We start from the raw sequence: 20282 nt of genomic DNA on the forward strand, positions 1-20282 counted from the left end.
AAATGAGGCGATGAGGACGACGAAGGGGCGAGAAGAGAGCCGTGTCGCTGACGCGGCGGGCCCGCGGCTTTTTCACGCCAAAAAAGTTCGCTCGGCGCCCCCGGACGCCCCCCAGCGTGCCGGGTTCGGCCTGGGTCCGCCGGCGCTGTTTTTGGCCCAGGCCGGCGAAAATCGGGCTCCTGGGGCGCGACTGGGCTGATTTTTCGGCGCCGGTGCAAGAAAAACGTCTGGGGAGGCCTTCCTGAGGCGTGGCTGGAGATGCCCTTACCCCTTGCGCCCATTGGTCGCCCATTGCCCAGCCTCCACCTTGATGTGTCCATTAAGCGAGTCAGGCTGAGTTGGGAGTTGCCGAAGATAATCCTGCTGCGATGCTTCCTAATGCACCAAGCCAACTCATTACAGCTGAGGGCGTGTCTTTACGAGTCGAGGTAGGGATGGAAATTGGAATAACAACAGGGTTGCACCAGTCTGCAAAGTCGTACCCCGCAGCGGGGGACACGCCACTCAGCAGATCCTGGAGAGAACCTCGTGCCACACCATGCATGGAAAGGAGCAGACAGTGATGAGATGGGTCACCGTCTCCTCTGGCTGGTCACATAGCACGCGGGACCAAGCATTCTAAAGGCCTCGACAGGCCAATTACTCGGCAATCCAGTAGCAACCCTTTAGGCAACCCCACGAAGAACTTGACCAAGGGGGAGCCCAAGTTTTCCAGTTCAGCTTCCAAGAGCTTGACCGGCCCACTCCTTGGAAGGTTAGTCGTAACTGCTCCGAGGACGCGCCACGGAAGGACTCCGAGGACGATGATATCAACGATGGCGTCGATTGAGACATGCTTGAGACTAGATCCAAGGATGACTCCCCCAACCTGCTGCCAAGAGAGTGTATGTTGGAGATCGCTGTGGGATTTGTCGCCGACAAAGGTCAGGGATTTCTGCAACTTATGGACCATATGAAAAAGTTAAACAAGGTCAAGATATGGTGTGAGTGTGAAGAAACTGAACAAGGTCAGATTGACATGAATAATCAAATTTCCAAGGCCATCAAAAAGTACATTGAATCCCCTATGGGTGAAAACAACGTTTGCTCCATCTCCCTTAACTTTGAAGCAGTTCCCCAAGGTACTCTGTCTGCTCTAGATCAACTATGTCAGCATTACAGTTCGAGAGCAGGACAAACATATCATCTCAGCTCGCTCAAGCTACAAGGAGACTCAAAGTCAGCCACATTGCCTAAATTGGTATCCTTGTTTAGTGATCTCACTGAGGGTAAGGTAAGCCTTTCAACATCCATGTCTGTGAAACAGCATCTCTTGCCAGTCCTTAGCAAGATACCTGTTTTGTTGTACCTCAAGATGACTGCCAACAGCATCGACGACGGTTTCGTCATATAATATCGGAAGTTCAGGAGCCTGCACCGCCCATGTCTTGTGCTGAAAGTTGTGGGGACGTCTGTCCTAACAATAGAAGAGGGAGCTCAGCCAGAAATTATGTCTCTCCAACTGATTTGCAAGGAGCTGGTTGGCCTTTCCGGAATCAAAATCACAGACCTTCATGAGCTGAACGAAATTGCTCTCCATCCTGATGTGGCTGGAGAAACAAGAAAAGTGTGGGAAACAGAGGCGAGGAACCACCATAAAAAGGCCAAATGTTTTGGCCATCGCAGATGATTCTGAAGAAACACCAGCTGCAGTTGAGAAGGAACCAGCACAAGAGTATCACATCCGAGAGGAACCACATGCAGTTGAGGAAGAACCACCAGCAACATGCATGCTCTACTGTTTCTGTAGAGGTGGAGCCGGAGAGTAATGCTACAGCTCCCTTCAAATCAGGGCTCGTGGATAATTTCGCTAAAGGAGCCGAGTCGGAGCTGCCTTCATGGCATGCGGCGCAACTACAAAAGGTGGCCTCTTGAGTAAGATGGCAAGGAAGCAAGGGAGTGTGCAGGACCCATGCAACTAATGCATAATTAACGGAGAAGAGCAGGATATCGGTGAGGAAGCTTGAGTTCGCGTCACTTCGATGGGGGGCATCTACCTTCCTGAAATTTGTTGATCCTTTTCTGCTTGGACAGCCCATGGTGATGTTTTAAGGCTGTTTCGGCCATTCATTTATACATTGTATTTATTTCAAATATATTTTTTGGGATATGCTTTGGGCAGTTTCTTCTTCTTTTGTGTTCACAATAATACTTTCCTTTTTGTCCAAACATGGGAGTTATTGGTTAAATTCATGTCATGGCGGTAACCTTAACCTAGACAAGCTACAAACTATGTATCCTCACACCAAATTAATCTACAGATGGAAAAATAGGATGAAAGTAAAGGCAAGGAAGCTGTTGTTACTGACATGTCATTGTTGTGGTCGATTGCAGTTTCTCTCTCCTATGCTTTGTATGGGGGGCGTCCAGGAAGCAGACTCCATTTCTTCCACCAGGATGAGGGCCTGAGGCATCGTCCTCCAGCGACACTGTAGCATTGTCCGGGACGAATCCGCACACCATGACGCCATGGGTAGCTGTAGCCACACGCCATGAAGGTGGCGCCAACTCGGCACTGTCAGTCAACACATTTGAAACGTGAGACGGCAAAATTAACAAAATGTAGATTGCCAGTCACCACAACTGTGAAAGACACTCCTGCTCACTTGGGCATTTCGTGAAACACCTTCGGTGCAGTTCCTGGAACATCACAACCGAGAGGAGAGCGGTGGAAGGAGACGGACCACTGCAGGTAGAGGCAGGGGCGTGCGTGGCGGGGTGGTGAAGCGCGTGCCTTGGATTTGCTCCTTCATCGGCGCTGCTTGGACGCTATGCCCACAGTCCACGATGGACGGAATCCATCTGCCGCCGAGGAAATGATGGCAGCAACAGAGGAAGCCGAGGATGGCGGCAGGCACCTCAGCGGGCGGTCGACGTCGTCCTCAGGGGGCGCCCGTCTGCGGCCCCTCTGTCGGACCCCAGGTCGACGACGGTGGTAGGTGCTTCTAGTTCGTGGATGGCCAGTGCTCAGAGGAAATTAGGCAGCTGCGTATCATTGAGGTGGCGGCCTGGCCATGGTGCACGGATGAAATCGCGGCCGGTCCACATTGAGCGACCGAAGGCTCGGAAAATGAAGAAGCGGCACCCCGTGTCTCCCATTCGGCCAGGTCGGTTCAACGGTGATGACCGTGAAAAAGAACCTCAAGCCCTTTAATCTGATCTCGGTGGTTGTGCATTGCTAGGGAGCTTCAATTTTGTTTGCTTTCGCCGGGTCTCCATTACAGGATACGAATTCTACATTTACGACTGAGTGGATTTCTTCCACGACTTGAATAGGGTATTGTGTGCCATATATTGACACAGAAGAGTATCCTGTAATGTAGAGCCGGCGAAAGCAACCAGTTCTAAAGATAGTTCAACCGATGATGGAGGGAAATTATTGATCAAAATTCAAAAGTCAAGACTGGGCTACAACCAGCACCTGGTATATACGTGTATACACTTCTTGATTCTCTCTGGATTGTCCTTTGGTACGTAGGAATAGCTGCCATGTTTATTAATTCGTTTTGCATGTGTGCTACGCGTACACCGTGAATAGTTTACCAAGTGTAGTAGAGCTGACTTCTTGTAATCACTTAGTATAGTTTTGCAAGGATCACTATGCGTTTTTATACAATGGAATCCTTATCCTGCTATCCATTCTGGTAAGCATTGGCGGCAAGAGAATGAAATATGTGGCTAATATGAACCAACAGTAACGTCATTGCCGACGTATATATTTGAGCTTCTACTCAATCAGAAGCTCTGACTTCAAATGGGAGTGAGGAACAAGTTAGGTACATCATCCTTTTGAAAGTCAATGTGTACCATGACGATGCGTGCAAGGTAGTGGCCAAGCCATAGATGTAATATCTACCTGTATAAATATATGCCCACCACAAAGCCACACAAACACAGACCTCAGATCCAAGACACCATCCATCAAAACCAACATAGAGCTAGCTAGAATGGCCTCCATTAAGGTGGTTGCCGTGGCCGCCTTTCTTGTGTTGGTCGTCCTGTCTTCTTCCCCATGGCAGGCGGTGGCGCAGATGCAGTGCAGCAGGTGCACCCAAGACTGCAACTCTTCGTGTGATGGCTCTAGTAGCAGTGTGAGATGCAGCAGGACCTGTGCCACCCCGACCTTGGAGTGCGCCAACTGCCAAAGATGCATGAACTCTTGCTTAAGCTACTGCCAATCCACCTGCGTTAATTAGCTGCCGAACCTATATCCCTACCGAAGTTCTTAAAATTCAATAAACGGTTGGAAGATGCGCTTGTATATGTATTATCTTTGAGTGTGAAAGTTGCTTCTGCGGCTACTTGTCCATGTACCGTATCTGTGTGTAATTTGTATTATCTTCGTGTGTGAAAGTTGCATCTGTGTCTACTGTACAGCCTATTGTTCTCCGGTCTCCATTAGCCTTGAAGCAGTTTACTTCACGAATAAAGAAATTCGACGGTAGCAAAGGATCATATGCTCCCCTCTCATCCATTAGTTTTTCTTCTCATCATATATTGCACTTGCATTATTATAGAGAATACCTCACATGTAAAAAGAAGGGGTAAGAGGGGGCATGTTAAAATTTGCCATTATGTTAATAGTAGTATGCTAAATAAGTAGTGATATATTGATAATTAGTATTTCTATATATTTTTAGTTTTTTTAGACAAACTATATATTTTTAGTGCGAATTAGTATTCCTATTTAAAAGGCCTAATTTTATATATCGCACCCCCCCCCCCCCCCCCCCCCCCCGGATTCTCAGGTAAGGCGCTGCTTATAAAGATTGGAGTTGATGGTGAGTTTACATGTGGGCCAACAACCATCACCAATAAACAGATACACCCCTATCCTCGTCAAGTTTTTTTTTCTCGATTCCAATTTTTTATTCTGATAGGGGCCGAAATAACTGGTTTTCATAAATTCTCAGAAATCTTGATTACTATTTGAATTGATTTGGACAAAAATTAATTCAAAGATTTTTTTAATCAATTAAATGGATTTGCTATCCAAATGCTGCACAAAATAGTTTGTGGTACAATTGTCTCCGCGCTTCACTCCATCCATGACATCTCTGGTTCGAGTCCTCTGCGCTGCACTACTCAGTTTTTTTCAGCTTGACGGACCCACCTACAGTGAGAGTAAAAAGCAAAAGAAAACGGTGGAAGTGCATGTTGAACCCGCAACCTCTCCCAAGAGGGCCGGCAGGCAAAACAACTAGGACACAACCATAATTTTTTATTGATATCATGATACTCCCTCCGTCCAAAAATACTTGTCATCAAAATGGATAAAAAAAGATGTATCTAAAACTAATATATGTCTAGATACATCTTCTTTTATTTATTTTGATGACAAGTATTTCCGGACGGAGAGAGTACTTCATTTAACGTGTTATAATGTTTGAATTAAAAAATCAAATTATTTGAAGTGTGGCAACATTTTTCGGTCGCTAATGGTAACTACAGTAACAGGCCGGTTACCGGATATTGGGATTAAACCCGACGTCCCAGTACACGTATATGTATGTATCGGACTAGGAGTTAGGCAGAGTCCTAGTAGTACTATGTTTTTTTTGCATGGTAATACGTGTCTTATTTATATGAAATAAAGATCTGGTTACAAGGCACGTAAGCACCGACATTACAAAACTGAAAAGATAGGATAATCCTATGCAAAATACCAGCGCATGTTCCTCTCCTCCGACACCACCGAAGCGGCCACCAAAGGGAAAGAAAACAGATCACCTCTTTACCCGAGCTCGACGCGGCTACATCGCTGATCAGCAACTTTACGGATCTCGAAAGTAGTTTGCGAGAAGCAAAACCATTGCCGTTGAAAGAATCAGACCGGAGCAACATGTCCCCGGACACGCCATCGAAATCTGGATCTGACACCCCCGCACGACAACGACGTCAAAGGAGGAAACCAGAATTGTCAGCCACCAACCACAAACCCAGCACGGGATGCACCATCTTTCAGCTGTCACTTGCGCAGACAACCGTCTGCGCGTACTCCTGAATGACAAAACCTCCCTGCTCCACCATGACGTCGGAGACAACGCCACAGCAACGGGGACAGAGCAGAAGGAGAGACACACCTGATGGAGTCGCCGCCACCGCCTCGCCGACACCATCCATGAACCCTAACACAGCCGATCTGAAGGATTGGCAAACACACGATGCCATCAACTCTGAAACGCCGCCATGAAGAGCACCGCTCCCACCACCCCAACGGTGCACCACAACCTATAAATCCAAAACCTAACTACAGAGCGGAGGAACGGGGTCCCTCCTCCCTCCTGCCGCCGGAGCAGCCGGAGGGAGAGGGGGCCAACACCCTGGCCGGCTGAGATCGAAGGAAGAAAATCGCCTCCCTAGTCGCCAAGCGTGGCGGCGGCTAGGGTAGGGAAGACGTACGCGGCTTGGCGCTAGTAGTACTATGTTTGCTAGTCCTAGTCGTGTCCCTAGTCTCGTATGAACGTGTATATAAGCACCGGCAGGGCAGCTTTGTACAAACCGATCAGAAAAGGCAATAAAGAACCAGGCTCGAGACGAGCCTGTTGCAATCCATCATCTTGTTACGCGTGTGTTCCGTCGAGAGGAGTCGCTAGGTTCCGTCGTAGTATACGTACGTGAGTACATACCGGCGAGACGCCACGAACGGCTCCTGGGAATCGATCAAGCTGGCTGTGTGCTAGCTTTGCAAGTACGTGGAGTTCCTGGGTGATTTGATCTAGGATCAAAAATCAACAATTGGTATCTAGAGCCTCGACAATATACGAGGACGGACAGCGATGTGGAGTCAGTCAAGTCCGGCAACAGCGGTTCCAAAGGGAACAAGTCCGGCAACGGCGGTTCCAAGGCGAACAAGAACAACGACAAGGTGAAGAAGGGCGGCAAGTCAGCGACTAGTGGTGGAGGAACGGGCGGCGTCAACGTACTGGCGCATCGCAACATCCCCATCCAGTACCCGATGCTCACCGACGCCAACTACGACGTGTGGGCGGTCAAGATGAAGATTATTCTCCGATCCCTTCGAGTGTGGGAGGCCATCACGGACGACGACGTCGATGAGGAGTGCGACGAAGGTGCCATGGCCGCCATAGCCCAGTCTGTGCCAGATTCTGTGCTGATGACATTGGCGGAGTTCGAGACAGCAAGAGAGGCGTGGAACGCACTCAAAGAGATGAGGATCGGAGAAGATCGTGTCACGAAGGCTCGGGCACAAGTGCTGAAGCGCCAATTTCACAAGTTGCAGATGGAGGAAACTGAATCGGTGAACGACTATGCCATGCGTCTAACTACTTTGGTGGGAGAGGTCCGCGCACTTGGTGCAAAGCTCGACGAGACCGAGATTGTGGAGAAGTTTTTCAGTTCGGTGACTGATAAATTCACGTACATCATCGGCACGCTCGAGCAGCTTTACGACATCGACGACATGACCATAAAGGAGGTGATCGGACGCTTGTGACGTGGGAAGAGAATGCTCGTGGCTGTCGGAAGGGCAAAGGAGGAGGTGGTGACCAACTCATGTACTCGTGCGCAGATTGGGAGTCCCCAAGTAGCAAAGGAAGGTGCAACAATGGCGAAGGCTCAAGCAACGCGAAGCGCGGCGGGCAAATCAGAAAAAGCAAAGGCAAGCCACAGGGTTGTGGTAAGGCGGACCGATCTAAAGAGCAGAAGCCACGGAACTTGGATATGTCCGAGGTCAAGTGCTATAACTGCAACGAGATGGGTTACTTTGCGAAGGATTGTCCAGAGCCTAACAAGCGGGAGATCAAGGCAAATTTGGCGAAGCAGGAAGACGAACGTCCAGGTCTTCTGATGGCCGAAGTTTGTGATCTCATCCAAACAGCGGTTGTGAAACCAAACCGGAAGGTGCTACTTCATGAGAAAAAGGTAACACCAAAGTTATATGGGAGCCAGAATGTGTCGTGGTATCTAGACACAGGTGCCAGTAACCACATGACGGGGTGCAAGGAGAAGTTCCTCGAGCTGGAATATGATGTTCAAGGCTCGGTCAAGTTCGGTGATGGTTTAAATGTGGAGATTTGCGGGCAAGGTTCTGTCCTCTTCGAGGGTCTCACAGAAGAACATCGCATACTCACCGGAGTGTACTACATCCCAAGGCTTCGCAACAACATCATCTCTGTCAGGAAACTTGACGAGAATGGATGCAAGGTGTATATTGAGAATGGAGTGATGACGATCTTCGACAACCTCCGAAACGTGCTAGCCCGTGTGAATCGCACGCGGAACAGGCTCTATATCCTCAACCTTGATAAATCTCAACCGGAGTGTTGGCTCGCCAAGAGTGATGATGATTCGTGGTTATGGCATGCTAGATTTGGACACGTTAAATTCTACGCCTTGAAGAAGATGTCGAAGATGGAAATGGTATCTGGGATGCCGTTAATTGACCATGTTGATCGAGTATGTGACGGGTGCTTGGTTGGAAAACAGCACCGCAGGCCGTTCCCTGCTCAGTCTACCTATCGTGCAAGTGATGCACTCGAGCTGCTCCATGGTGATCTATGTGGCCCTATCACCCAAGCAACTCATGGAGGAAAGAAGTACTTCTTCCTTGTGATAGATGACTATTCGAGATACATGTGGGTCATTCTCCTATGATCTAAAGATGAGGTGTTTGAAGCGTTTAACAAGCTGAAGGCTGCAACGGAGATGGAACACAAGCTGAAGGTTCGCGCTCTACGAACAGATCGCGGCGGAGAGTTTACGTCGAACGAGTTCCACGACTACTGCGAGAAGATTGGCATAAAGAGGATCCTCACGGCACCTTATACGCCACAGCAGAACGGGGTTGTTGACATGGCAAGGAGCTTACTCAAGAGCAAGAATCTGCCAGAGACTTTGTGGGGAGAAGCTGTCTCGACAGCGGTCTATCTTCTCAACCGGGCTCCAACGAAGGCAGTGATCGGCAAGACTCCATATGAAGCAATTTACGGACGGAAGCCGAATGTGTCTCATCTATGGACGTTTGGGTGTGTGGCGCATGTGAAGACGGCGGAGCCGCATCTCTCAAAGCTTGCCGATCGTAGCAGCAAGATGGTGTTCATCGGATACGAGAGGAGTTCTGGCACCAAGGCATACCGCTTCTACGATCCACGAACCAAGCATCTAAGGATTTCACGCGATGTCGTATTTGAAGAAAACCAAGCGTGCAATTGGAGTGCAGCAACCGACGATGCTATAAACAGTAACATATTGACAGTTGAATTTTCAACTGATGATGATGCAGGGGAGGACATCCAGGTGGTTGGCAAGACGCCCAACCAAGGTGACCACAATGGTAGTGATCATCATGGTGCTGACACCAACGACGACGCGCATGGGTCGCAAGGTGATAGCGACAATGACGCGCAAGACACGGGTAGAGATCTCGGCAATGACATCGACAACGAGGCGCATAGTGATGATGACAATCAAGATGATGGTCATGATCACGATGACTACGCCGACCACGCGGATGCCAACGACCCAACATATACCACGCGCGAGACTCAACTATCTTCCTCAAGTGCATCGACGCCGACACAATTTGTGTCGCCTCCTTCGCAAGCCACAACGGATTCTTCCGGGCCTCGTCGCTACAAGACCCTCAAGAAAGTCTACAAGTACGCAAAGCCAGTTATGCTCGAGTACTCCGATTTTTGTTTACTCGGAGTTCAGGACCGGCGAACTTCGTAGAGGCGAGAAAAAGTTCAAGTTGGATGCACGCCATGGATGAGGAAATGAAGGCGATCGAGAGCAATGGCACGTGGACTTTGGTAACCCGACCTTCGAACCAAAAGGCCATAGGTTTGAAGTGGGTTTACAAGTTGAAGAAGGACACGAAGGGTGCCATTGTGAAGTACAAGGCAAGACTCGTTGCAAAGGGCTACGTACAGTGTCAAGGAGTTGACTATGAGGAGGTGTTTGCACTGGTTGCTCGAATCGAGACGGTGAGAGTGCTCCTAGCTTAGGTAGCACAAGAGGGCTGGAAGGTTCATCATATGGATGTTAAATCCACTTTCCTCAACGGAGACCTCACAGAAGAAGTGTACGTAGAACAACCCCTCGGCTACGAGAAGAAAGGAGAAGAAGGGAAAGTTTACAAGCTCAAGAAGGCACTTTACGAGTTGAAGCAAGCGCCAACAACTTGGGACTCAAAGTTAGACCAAAGTTTGATCTCGCTCGAGTTCAAAAGATGCCCACTCAAGGAACCGCGAGACAGTCTTTTTTCGAAAAGGGGGGACTCCCCGGCCTCTGCATCAGAATGATGCATACGGCCACATTAATAAATAAACAAAGGAGTTCAACAAGGTCTTACAGTTTGAAAACCAAAAAATCGGCAAGCTCACAAAGAGCCACAATGCCAAAAACCAAAAGGCCAAAAGCCAGAACCGGCTGGCATAACAAAGATAGGTAAACTAATTGCCTATCCTATTACATGACCGCCATCCAAACCGGTTGAAGATATCCCGCGCTAGCATCCCCTACTGGACAGATCCAGTAACCAAACGCTCCCTGGCCTCTGTCGGAGTGAGTAACGACCACATACGGATCAACGCACTAGCTCGGAATAAAACCTGCAAAAGATGAATATTTGTTGTTTTGTTAAGAGCCAAATCATTTCTGCAATTCCAAATTGCCCACAACAAAGCACATACTCCTACACGAATGTACTGACCGAATAATGTACTGACCAAATTCGGAGGAGTAATGTTAAAGGCAATATGCGCCGTGTGCCACAAAACCCTTGCCAACGGGCAGTCAAAGAAGAGGTGCTGGATAGATTCGTCTCGATCACAAAAACTACACCTCGTAGATCCTGTCCAGTTGCACTTGACCAAATTATCCTTTGTTAAGATGACTTGTTTATGTACAAACCATATAAACACTTTAATTTTCAAAGGAACTTTGACTTTCCAAACCTCTTTGGAACTAGGAATAACACTAGAGTTAATGACATCAATATACATCGACTTAACCGTGAAGTGTCCAGACCTAGTAAGCTTCCAACACAACTGGTCAGACTGATGAGATAGCTGAACCTCCATCAGTCTACTCACCAAATGAATCCAAGCTTCCCACCGGTCGCCCACAAGCGCCCTCCTAAACTGAATATTAAGGGGAATGGACTGCAAAATCGTGGCCACAAAAGAGCATCACGACGTTGAACAATACGATACAAGGACGGATACTGAAGTGCTAACGGCGTTTCCCCAAGCCATGTATCCTCCCAGAAACGAGTGGTGTTTCCATTACCGACTATAAACTTTGTTCTATTAAAGAAGGCAGCTTTGACTCTCATAAGCTCCTTCCAAAACAGCGAATCTGTTGGTCTCACAGTGGCATGTGTTAACGTTTTGGACTGGAGATACTTACTACGGAGAATCTGCGCCCACGTGGCCTCTGTCTCAATTGAAAGTTTAAACAGTCACTTGCTGAGAAGACATCTGTTCTTCACTTCAAGATTTTCAATACCAAGGCACCAAAGAACAGTCTACTAAGCACCAAAGAACAGGTGAAGGTTGAAGATGCGATCAAGAAGGAGCGTTGGCAGAGCCCTGCTCCGGTGCTCCCCCCTAACCTAATTTCGGAGGGGTATTTCTGTCCCCGTGAATTTGTTTTTTTCCTGGCCCGCCGCAGCCCAGATCCAAGCCCTGTCTAGCCCTGTATAACCTAGACCGTATACGTACAGTACCCTGGTCCGAAAAAAAACATCACACGACCCCACGTGCACGTAAGACCTACCGATTCCAATCATTCACGCGAGCAGCTCCATCAATCTCGCGAGCATTAACGCAGCTCCATAAGTCACGTAGTAGATCTCCACCGGCGGCTATCTCGTCGCCGGCGATCTCGTCGGACAGCGGGCGCGACAACGTCGTGAATCTCCAACGATCGCGCACAGGTACCGCATCCCGCGTCCCCCCTCTAGTCTCGCTCGCGGCAACATCGAACGAACTACCGCCGCTCCAGTGGCAATGGTTAACCTAGCGGAGCGGGTAACCTAGCTACCCGGCAGCGCATGCGATCGTGGATCTTGTTCCGGTAGTGCTGCTCCTCGTGATCTGGGTTCACGTAGCGTCGGTTGCCGCCGGGTGTGCGCACCACCAGTATCGTTATTTGATGTGGCGGCTAACCTAGGTATCCGGCGGCAGAGGTAATCACAGATCTAGCTAGGTTTTGAGATCGTGCAGTTCCTCGCGATTGAAAGTGATCACGACGGGTGCCGTGGCCATCTTCCTTACTAAGTTTGGCAGATCTGAATGGCCTCGGTTGCGGTTGTTTACATAACATCTGTGATCATGTGCTATGTGTTTTATATTTCATCATTGATAATGTTTGCACATGTGATGATACATATTATTGGTTGTAGGAAATGGCGGAAGAGGAGTTAACTGATATCATGGTAGACATGGAGTTTGGAGAACTGATGAAAGACTGGATAGAAGATTGGTCAGATGATGAAAATTCAGATCGTGAAGATCGGTCAGAGAATGGGAACAAATGGGACGATCTTAATGTGAGTGGCATTGTCATGTTGTAATTTTTTGGTGGCATCCGACAACATTAAATCTTTGTGTTGAAAATTTATAGATCAATGAGCTTGATGATGATCAGGAAAACAACTCGGAGCTCTCGAATGAAGATTACATTAGTCAGGTACGTAACTGAAAAATTTTGTTGGCATGCAAATCGAATTTCTTCTGGAATATTATATGATAAGTAATTATGTATTTGTGTTGTATTTTTCAGTTCATTTCCGAATGTCATAATGCATACGACTATTACGGTGAATCCGACGCGGAGACAGGCCTTAACGACGAATTATTAGATGCACCTGGTTCTGGGGAGTCCGAGTCGTCGGTCATCATGAGTGAGGTATGTGTGTAATTAATGTTCTATGGAAGTAAGTAATGTTAAACCATAGAAATCTGTTTTCATGGCTGTGGTTTGATTGTGTAGGTGACACAAGATGATGGTGCAAAGAATGTCCAAGATACTGCCAGTGCAGATGATAAGAGGGATATGTTCATGCAGATAATGGAAATGACCTTTACGTCTCACGATGCTGCGTATGATTTCTACAACCGCTATGCTAGAGATAATGGTTTCAGCATTAGAAAGAATAAGGTCAAGTATAGCAAAACAGAGTCAAGTCATATGCGTTATAGGCGGTTTGTTTGTTCAAGACAAGGGAAACGTGACAGCAAGTTGCTAACCGAGGAAGGACACAGCCGTAGGCTCAGAGCCGAGACACGCTGCTTTTGCGAAGCGCAACTGACCATCAAGCTTGACCAAAAGCGTGGGGTTTGGTATGTTGAAAGTTTTGAGGACAAGCATAGCCATATGTTGGCAGGACCGGACGAGGTACCTTTTCTTTGGTCCCACAGAAAAATCAAAGAGTACCAGAAGCATGAGATAATGTCCATGGGAGCTGCAGGGATTAGAATTCACGACATGATGGATTGCTTCATCAGCAAGCATGTATGGTACGGCGGTGTTGGTTTTACTAGGCGTGAAATATACAACCTTTGCGCCAAGGAGAAGAGGAAGCTGCTTTCAAAAGGTGATGCTGCCACAACCATAGGCATCATGGCCAGTAGGAAACAGAGGGATCCTAGCTTCTTTTTCGAGTACAGGCTAGATAAGGAAGGACATTTGAATAGGATGTTCTGGTGCGACTCCCAGTCTCGTCATGACTATGAGGACTTCAGCGACGTGCTTGTATTTGACAGCACGTACAAGATGAACCGCTATGGTATGCCATTCATACCTTTTGTTGGTCTTAACAATCACCGGAAGACCACTGTTTTTGGTTGTGCCATAGTTTCAGACGAGACCGAGGAGACATACGTGTGGCTTCTGCAGACGTTTTTGAGGTCCATGTGTCAAAAGATGCCTAAGAGTGTAATCACAGACGCCGACGCTGTGATGATCAAGGCAATTCGCGAAGTCTTGCCAGACGTGTGGCACCGTATATGTACGTGGCACATAGAGAAAAATATGAAGATTCACCTCAGTCACAAGTCCTTGAAGGAGTTCCGAACTCTTCTGTACTACAGCACGTCCACGGCAACGTTTGAGGAGAGATGGCACGCATTTTCCAAAAAATGGCAGTCGGAAAAAACTGTAACATGGTTGAGGCGGATGTATAAGAAGAGAAGACTGTGGGCCGCGGCATATCTAACAGAGGGGTTTTGGCTTGGCATGAAAAGCAACCAGCGGAGTGAAAGCCTGAACTCATGCCTTCACCTCCACCTAGACAATGAAATGACCCTGGTGGATATGATTTTGCACTATGAGAACGCCGTTGTGTGTATCCGTGAAAACGAGGCGCGAGATGACTGCACGGCCTCATAGAGTTTACCGGTGCCAGTTACTAGCTCGAGGGAACTTGAGATAGCTGCTTCTCACGTCTTCACTCCAGCAAACTTCTATATGTTGCAGGATGATCTTAGAAAAATTGACGGCATGGAGATTGTAGAAATTAAGCTGGGAGACGGATCATAGCAGTACATCATGGCCTGGAAGAATAACCGGAAGCGCCGTTTTTGGGTGGAGTATACACCGGTAAATTCCGCAGAAATTATAAGGTGCAGCTGCAGAAGAATGATTCGAAAGGGTCTACCTTGCAAGCACATATTCCATGTACTGAAGCACTTGAACATATCTGAAATACCAAAGTGTTTAGTTCTTATTCGGTTCACGAAAGAAGCAAGGTTGGGACTGCCCGCGAGGCACACAAGCGATCTGTTGGGATTTGGTTGGACTGGGGCCGGGGAAAGAATGAAATATAGCCAGGTCAGTGTGTTAGCGTCTGAAGGTATGCATGCGGCATGCAAACACCCTGCTTTGTGGGATCAGTTACAGGAGAGTTTGAAGGCTGTGATAGCTAAGAGTCATGAGTATGATCTGCTACAGGAAAATTTGTTGAAGCAAACAAATGACATCAGTAAGTGTGCAGTTGAATATGTGGACGATGGTGAAGGCAACATGATTGAGGTTAAAGATCCTATGAAAGTGTCAAGCAAAGGTGCAACAAAGGCAGATGAGAGCCGCCCTGTCTCAAAAAATGGTAGACCACTCTCTTTTGATGAGTTGAAAACCCGGTGCGGCGCTTGCAAATTGGTAGGACACACTAGACGTAGCAAGAAATGCAAACTAAATCAGAAGTAAGTGTGTGTATGCATTGTGGATTATTCAAGTTTGTATCATTCATTAACTTAGCTTGTCTTCTATCAGGTGCAGAAAAGTGGAGAAAGAACAAGAGTAGAACACTTGCTTCAAATATTTGCTGTGTTAATCGGCCGGCTCATACTTTGGCTAAGGTAGCTGTAGGCGCTTGTCTTTCTTTGGTTTGGACTTGGAGGCTTTGGCCCCCTGATTGTATCCTTAGTGTATTAGCAGACGAGATCCCAGTCTGTGTTTAAATAAAGTAAGATGTTTCCCTGTAAACAAAAATCAAAAAAATTCTTTACTGTGTAATGACCGGGGCGGGAGGTAGAAAGAATATTATTGTACGTTTCCCCTGCCTGTTGGGGAACGTTGCAGAAAACAAAAAATTTCCTATGGTTTCACCAAGATCCATGTATGAGTTCATCTAGCAACGAGTGATCGGATGCATCTACATACCTTTGTAGATCGCGTCCGGAAGCGTTCAAAGAATGGGGATGAGATAGTCGTACACGACGTGATCCAAATCACTAGAGATCCTAGCACCGAACGGACGGCACCTCCGCGTTCAACACACGTACGGTCAGCGTAACGTCTCCTTCTTCTTGATCCAGCAAGGGGGAAGGAGAGGTTGAGGAAGATGGCTCCAGCAGCAGCACGATGACGTGGTGGTGATGGAGCTGCAGTACTCCGGCAGGGCTTCGCTAAGCGCTATGGAGGAGGAGGAGGTGTTGGAGAGGGAGAGGGAGGCACCAAAGGCTGAGGTATGAAGTCCTCCATCTCCCCACTATATATAGGGGTGCCTAGGGGGGGGGCGCCGGCCCTAGGAGATCCAATCTCCTAGGGGGGCGGCGGCCAAGGGAGGATTCCCTCCTCCCAAGGCACCTAGGGGGTGCCTTCCTCTTGTGGGACTCTTCCCCCCTTGAACCCTAGGCGCATGGGCCTCTTGGGGCTGGTGCCCTTGGCCCATGTAGGCCAAGGCGCACCCCCTACAGCCCATGTGCCCCCCCGGGCAGGTGGCCCCACCCGGTGGACCCCCGGGACCCTTCCGGTGGTCCCGGTACAATACCGATGACCCCGAAACTTGTCCCGATGGCCGAAATAGCACTTCCTATATATAATTCTTTACCTCCGGACCATTCCGGAACTCCTCGTGACGTCCGGGATCTCATCCGGGACTCCGAACAACATTCGGGTTACTGCATATACATATCCCTACAACCCTAGCGTCACCGAACCTTAAGTGTGTAGACCCTACGGGTTCGGGAGACAAGCAGACATGACCGAGACGACTCTCCGGTCAATAACCAACAGCAGGATCTGGATACCCATGTTGGATCCCACATGCTCCACGATGATCTCATCGGATGAACCACGATGTCGAGGATTCAAGCAACCCCGTATACAATTCCCTTTGTCAATCGGTATGTTACTTGCCCGAGATTCGATCGTCGATATCCCAATACCTCGTTCAATCTCGTTACCGACAAGTCACTTTACTCGTACCGTAATGCATGATCCCGTGACCAGACACTTGGTCACTTTGAGCTCATTATGATGATGCATTACCGAGTGGGCCCAGTGATACCTCTCCGTCATACGGAGTGACAAATCCCAGTCTTGATCCGTGTCAACCCAACAGACACTTTTGGAGATACCCGTAGTATACCTTTATTGTCACCCAGTTACGTTGTGACGTTTGGCACACCCAAAGCACTCCTACGGTATCCGGGAGTTACACGATCTCATGGTCTAAGGAAAGGATACTTGACATTGGAAAAACTCTAGCAAACGAACTATACGATCTTGTGCTATGTTTAGGATTGGGTCTTGTCCATCACATCATTCTCCTAATGATGTGATCTCGTCATCAATGACATCCAATGTCCATAGTCAGGAAACCATGACTATATGTTGATTAACGAGCTAGTCAACTAGAGGCTTACTAGGGACATGTTGGTGTCTGTTATTCACACATGTATTACGATTTCCGGATAACACAATTATAGCATGAATAAAGACAATTATCATGAACAAGGAAATATAATAATAATGCTTTTATTATTGCCTCTAGGGCATATTTCCAACAGTCTCCCACTTGCACTAGAGTCAATAATCTAGTTACATTGTGATGAATCGAACACCCATGGAATTCTGGTGTTGATCATGTTTTGCTCTAGGGAGAGGTTTAGTCAACGAATCTGCTACATTCAGGTCCGTATGTACTTTACAAATATCTATGTCTCCATCTTGAACATTTTCACGAATGGAGTTGAAGCGACGCTTGATGTGCCTTGTCTTGTTGTGAAACCTGGGCTCCTTGGCAAGTGCAATAGCTCCAGTGTTGTCACAGAAGAGTTTGATTGGCCCCGACGCATTGGGTATGACTCCTAGGTCGGTGATGAACTCCTTCACCCAAATTGCTTCATGTGCTGCCTCCGAGGCTGCCATGTACTCCGCTTCACATGTAGATCCCGCCACGACGCTCTACTTGCAACTGCACCAGCTTACTGCCCCACCATTCAAAGTATACACGTATCCGGTTTGTGACTTAGAGTCATCCAGATCTGTGTCGAAGCTAGCGTCGACGTAACCCTTTACTACGAGCTCTTCGTCACCTCCATAAACGAGAAACATCTCCTTAGTCCTTTTCAGGTACTTCAGGATATTCTTGACCGCTGTCCAGTGTTCCTTGCCGGGATTACTTTGGTACCTTCCTACCAAACTTACGGCAAGGTTTACATCAGGTTTGGTACACAGCATGGCATACATAATAGAACCTATGGCTGAGGCATAGGGGATGACACTCATCTCTTCTATATCTTCTGCCGTGGTTGGACATTGAGCAGAGCTCAATTTCACACCTTGTAACACAGGTAAGAACCCCTTCTTAGACTGATCCATATTGAACTTCTTCAATATCTTATCAAGGTATGTGCTTTGTGAAAGACCTATGAGGCGTCTCGATCTATCTCTATAGATTTTGATGCCTAATATATAAGCAGCTTCTCCAAGGTCCTTCATTGAAAAACTCTTATTCAAGTAGGCCTTAATGTTGTCCAAGAGTTCTATATCATTTCCCATCAAAAGTATGTCATCTACATATAGTATGAGAAATGCTACAGAGCTCCCACTCACTTTCTTGTAAACGCAGACTTCTCCATAAGTCTGCGTAAACCCAAACGCTTTGATCATCTCATCAAAGCGAATGTTCCAACTCCGAGATGCTTGCACCAGCCCATAAATCGAGCGTTGGAGCTTGCACACCTTGTCAGCATTCTTAGGATCGACAAAACCTTCCGGCTGCATCATATACAATTCTTCCTTAAGGAAACCATTAAGGAATGCCGTTTTGACGTCCATTTGCCATATCTCATAATCGTAGAATGCGGCAATTGCTAACATGATTCGGACAGACTTTAGCTTCGCTACCGGTGAGAAAGTCTCATCGTAGTCAACCCCTTGAACTTGTCGATAACCCTTAGCGACAAGCCGAGCTTTATAGATGGTCACATTACCATCCGCGTCTGTCTTCTTCTTAAAGATCCATTTATTTTCTATGGCTCGCCGTTCAACGGGCAAGTCAGTCAAAGTCCATACTTCATTTTCATACATGGATCCTATCTCGGATTTCATGGCTTCTAGCCATTTGTCGGAATCCAGGCCCGCCATCGCTTCTTCATAGTTCGAAGGTTCACCGTTGTCTAACAACATGATTTCCAAGACAGGGTTGCCGTACCACTCTGGTGCGGAACGTGTCCTTGTGGACCTTCGAATTTCAGTAGGAGCTTGATCAGAAGTATCTTGATCATTATCATTAACTTTCTCTCTAGTCGGTGCAGGCACCTCAGGAACATTTTCTTGAGTTGCGCCATTTTCCAGTTCAAGAGGTAATACTTCATCAAGTTCTACTTTCCTCCCACTTACTTCTTTCGAGAGAAACTCTTTCTCTAGAAAGGATCCGTTCTTGGCAACAAAGATCTTGCCTTAGGATCTGAGGTAGAAGGTATACCCAATAGTTTCTTTAGGGTATCCTATGAAGACGCATTTCTCCGACTTGGGTTCGAGCTTTTCAGGTTGAAGTTTCTTGACATAAGCATCGCATCCCCAAACTTTTAGAAACGACAGCTTAGGTTTCTTCCCAAACCATAATTCAAACGGTGTCGTCTCAACGGATTTCGACGGAGCCCTATTTAAAGTGAATGCGGCAGTCTCTAAAGCATAGCCCCAAAAAGATAGCGGTAAATCGGTAAGAGACATCATAGATCACACCATATCTAATAGAGTGCGATTACGACGTTCGGACACACCATTACGCTGAGGTGTTCCAGGCAGCGTGAGTTGTGAAACTATTCCACATTTTCTTAAGTGTGTGCCAAATTCCTGACTCAAGTATTCTCCTCCACGATCTGATCGTAGAAACTTGATTTTCCTGTCACGTTGATTCTCAACCTCACTCTGAAATTCCTTGAACTTTTCAAAGGTTTCAGACTTGTGTTTCATTAAGTAGACATACCCATATCTACTGAAGTCATTAGTGAGGGTGAGAACATAACGATAGCCACCGCGAGCCTCAACGCTCATTGGACCGCACACATCAGTATGTATGATTTCCAATAAGTTGGTTGCTCGCTCCATTGTTCCTGAGAACGGAGTCTTGGTCATTTTACCCATGAGGCATGGTTCGCACGTGTCAAATGATTCATAATCAAGAGACTCTAAAAGTCCATCTGCATGGAGCTTCTTCATGCGTTTGACACCTATGTGACCAAGGCGGCAGTGCCACAAGTATGTGGGACTATCATTATCAACCTTATATCTTTTGGTATCCACACTATGAACATGTGTAGTGTTACGCTCGAGATTCATTAAGAATAAACCATTCACCATCGGAGCATGACCATAAAACATATCTCTCATATAAATAGAACAACCATTATTCTCGGATTTAAATGAGTAGCCATCTCGAATTAAACGAGATCCCAATACAATGTTCATGATCAAAGCTGGCACTAAATAACAATTATTAAGGTTTAAAACTAATCCCGAAGGTAGATGTAGAGGTAGCGTGC

At 47.4% G+C, this 20282-nt stretch overlaps 1 protein-coding gene and 1 pseudogene across 1 annotated transcript in view; both read left to right on the forward strand.

Moving 5' to 3' along the window:
• LOC125543355 (disease resistance protein RGA5) overlaps nucleotides 1-20282 on the forward strand; it is a 120733-nt gene that overhangs the window by 44790 nt on the left and 55661 nt on the right. The gene's annotated exons all lie outside the window — the stretch shown is intronic.
• Nucleotides 12157-15213, forward strand: LOC147988566 (protein FAR1-RELATED SEQUENCE 5-like; annotated as a pseudogene).

Source organism: Triticum urartu, chromosome 1A (assembly GCF_056163025.1).
Source record: "Triticum urartu cultivar PI428250 chromosome 1A, HENAU_Tu73, whole genome shotgun sequence".
Taxonomy (NCBI): domain Eukaryota; kingdom Viridiplantae; phylum Streptophyta; class Magnoliopsida; order Poales; family Poaceae; genus Triticum; species Triticum urartu.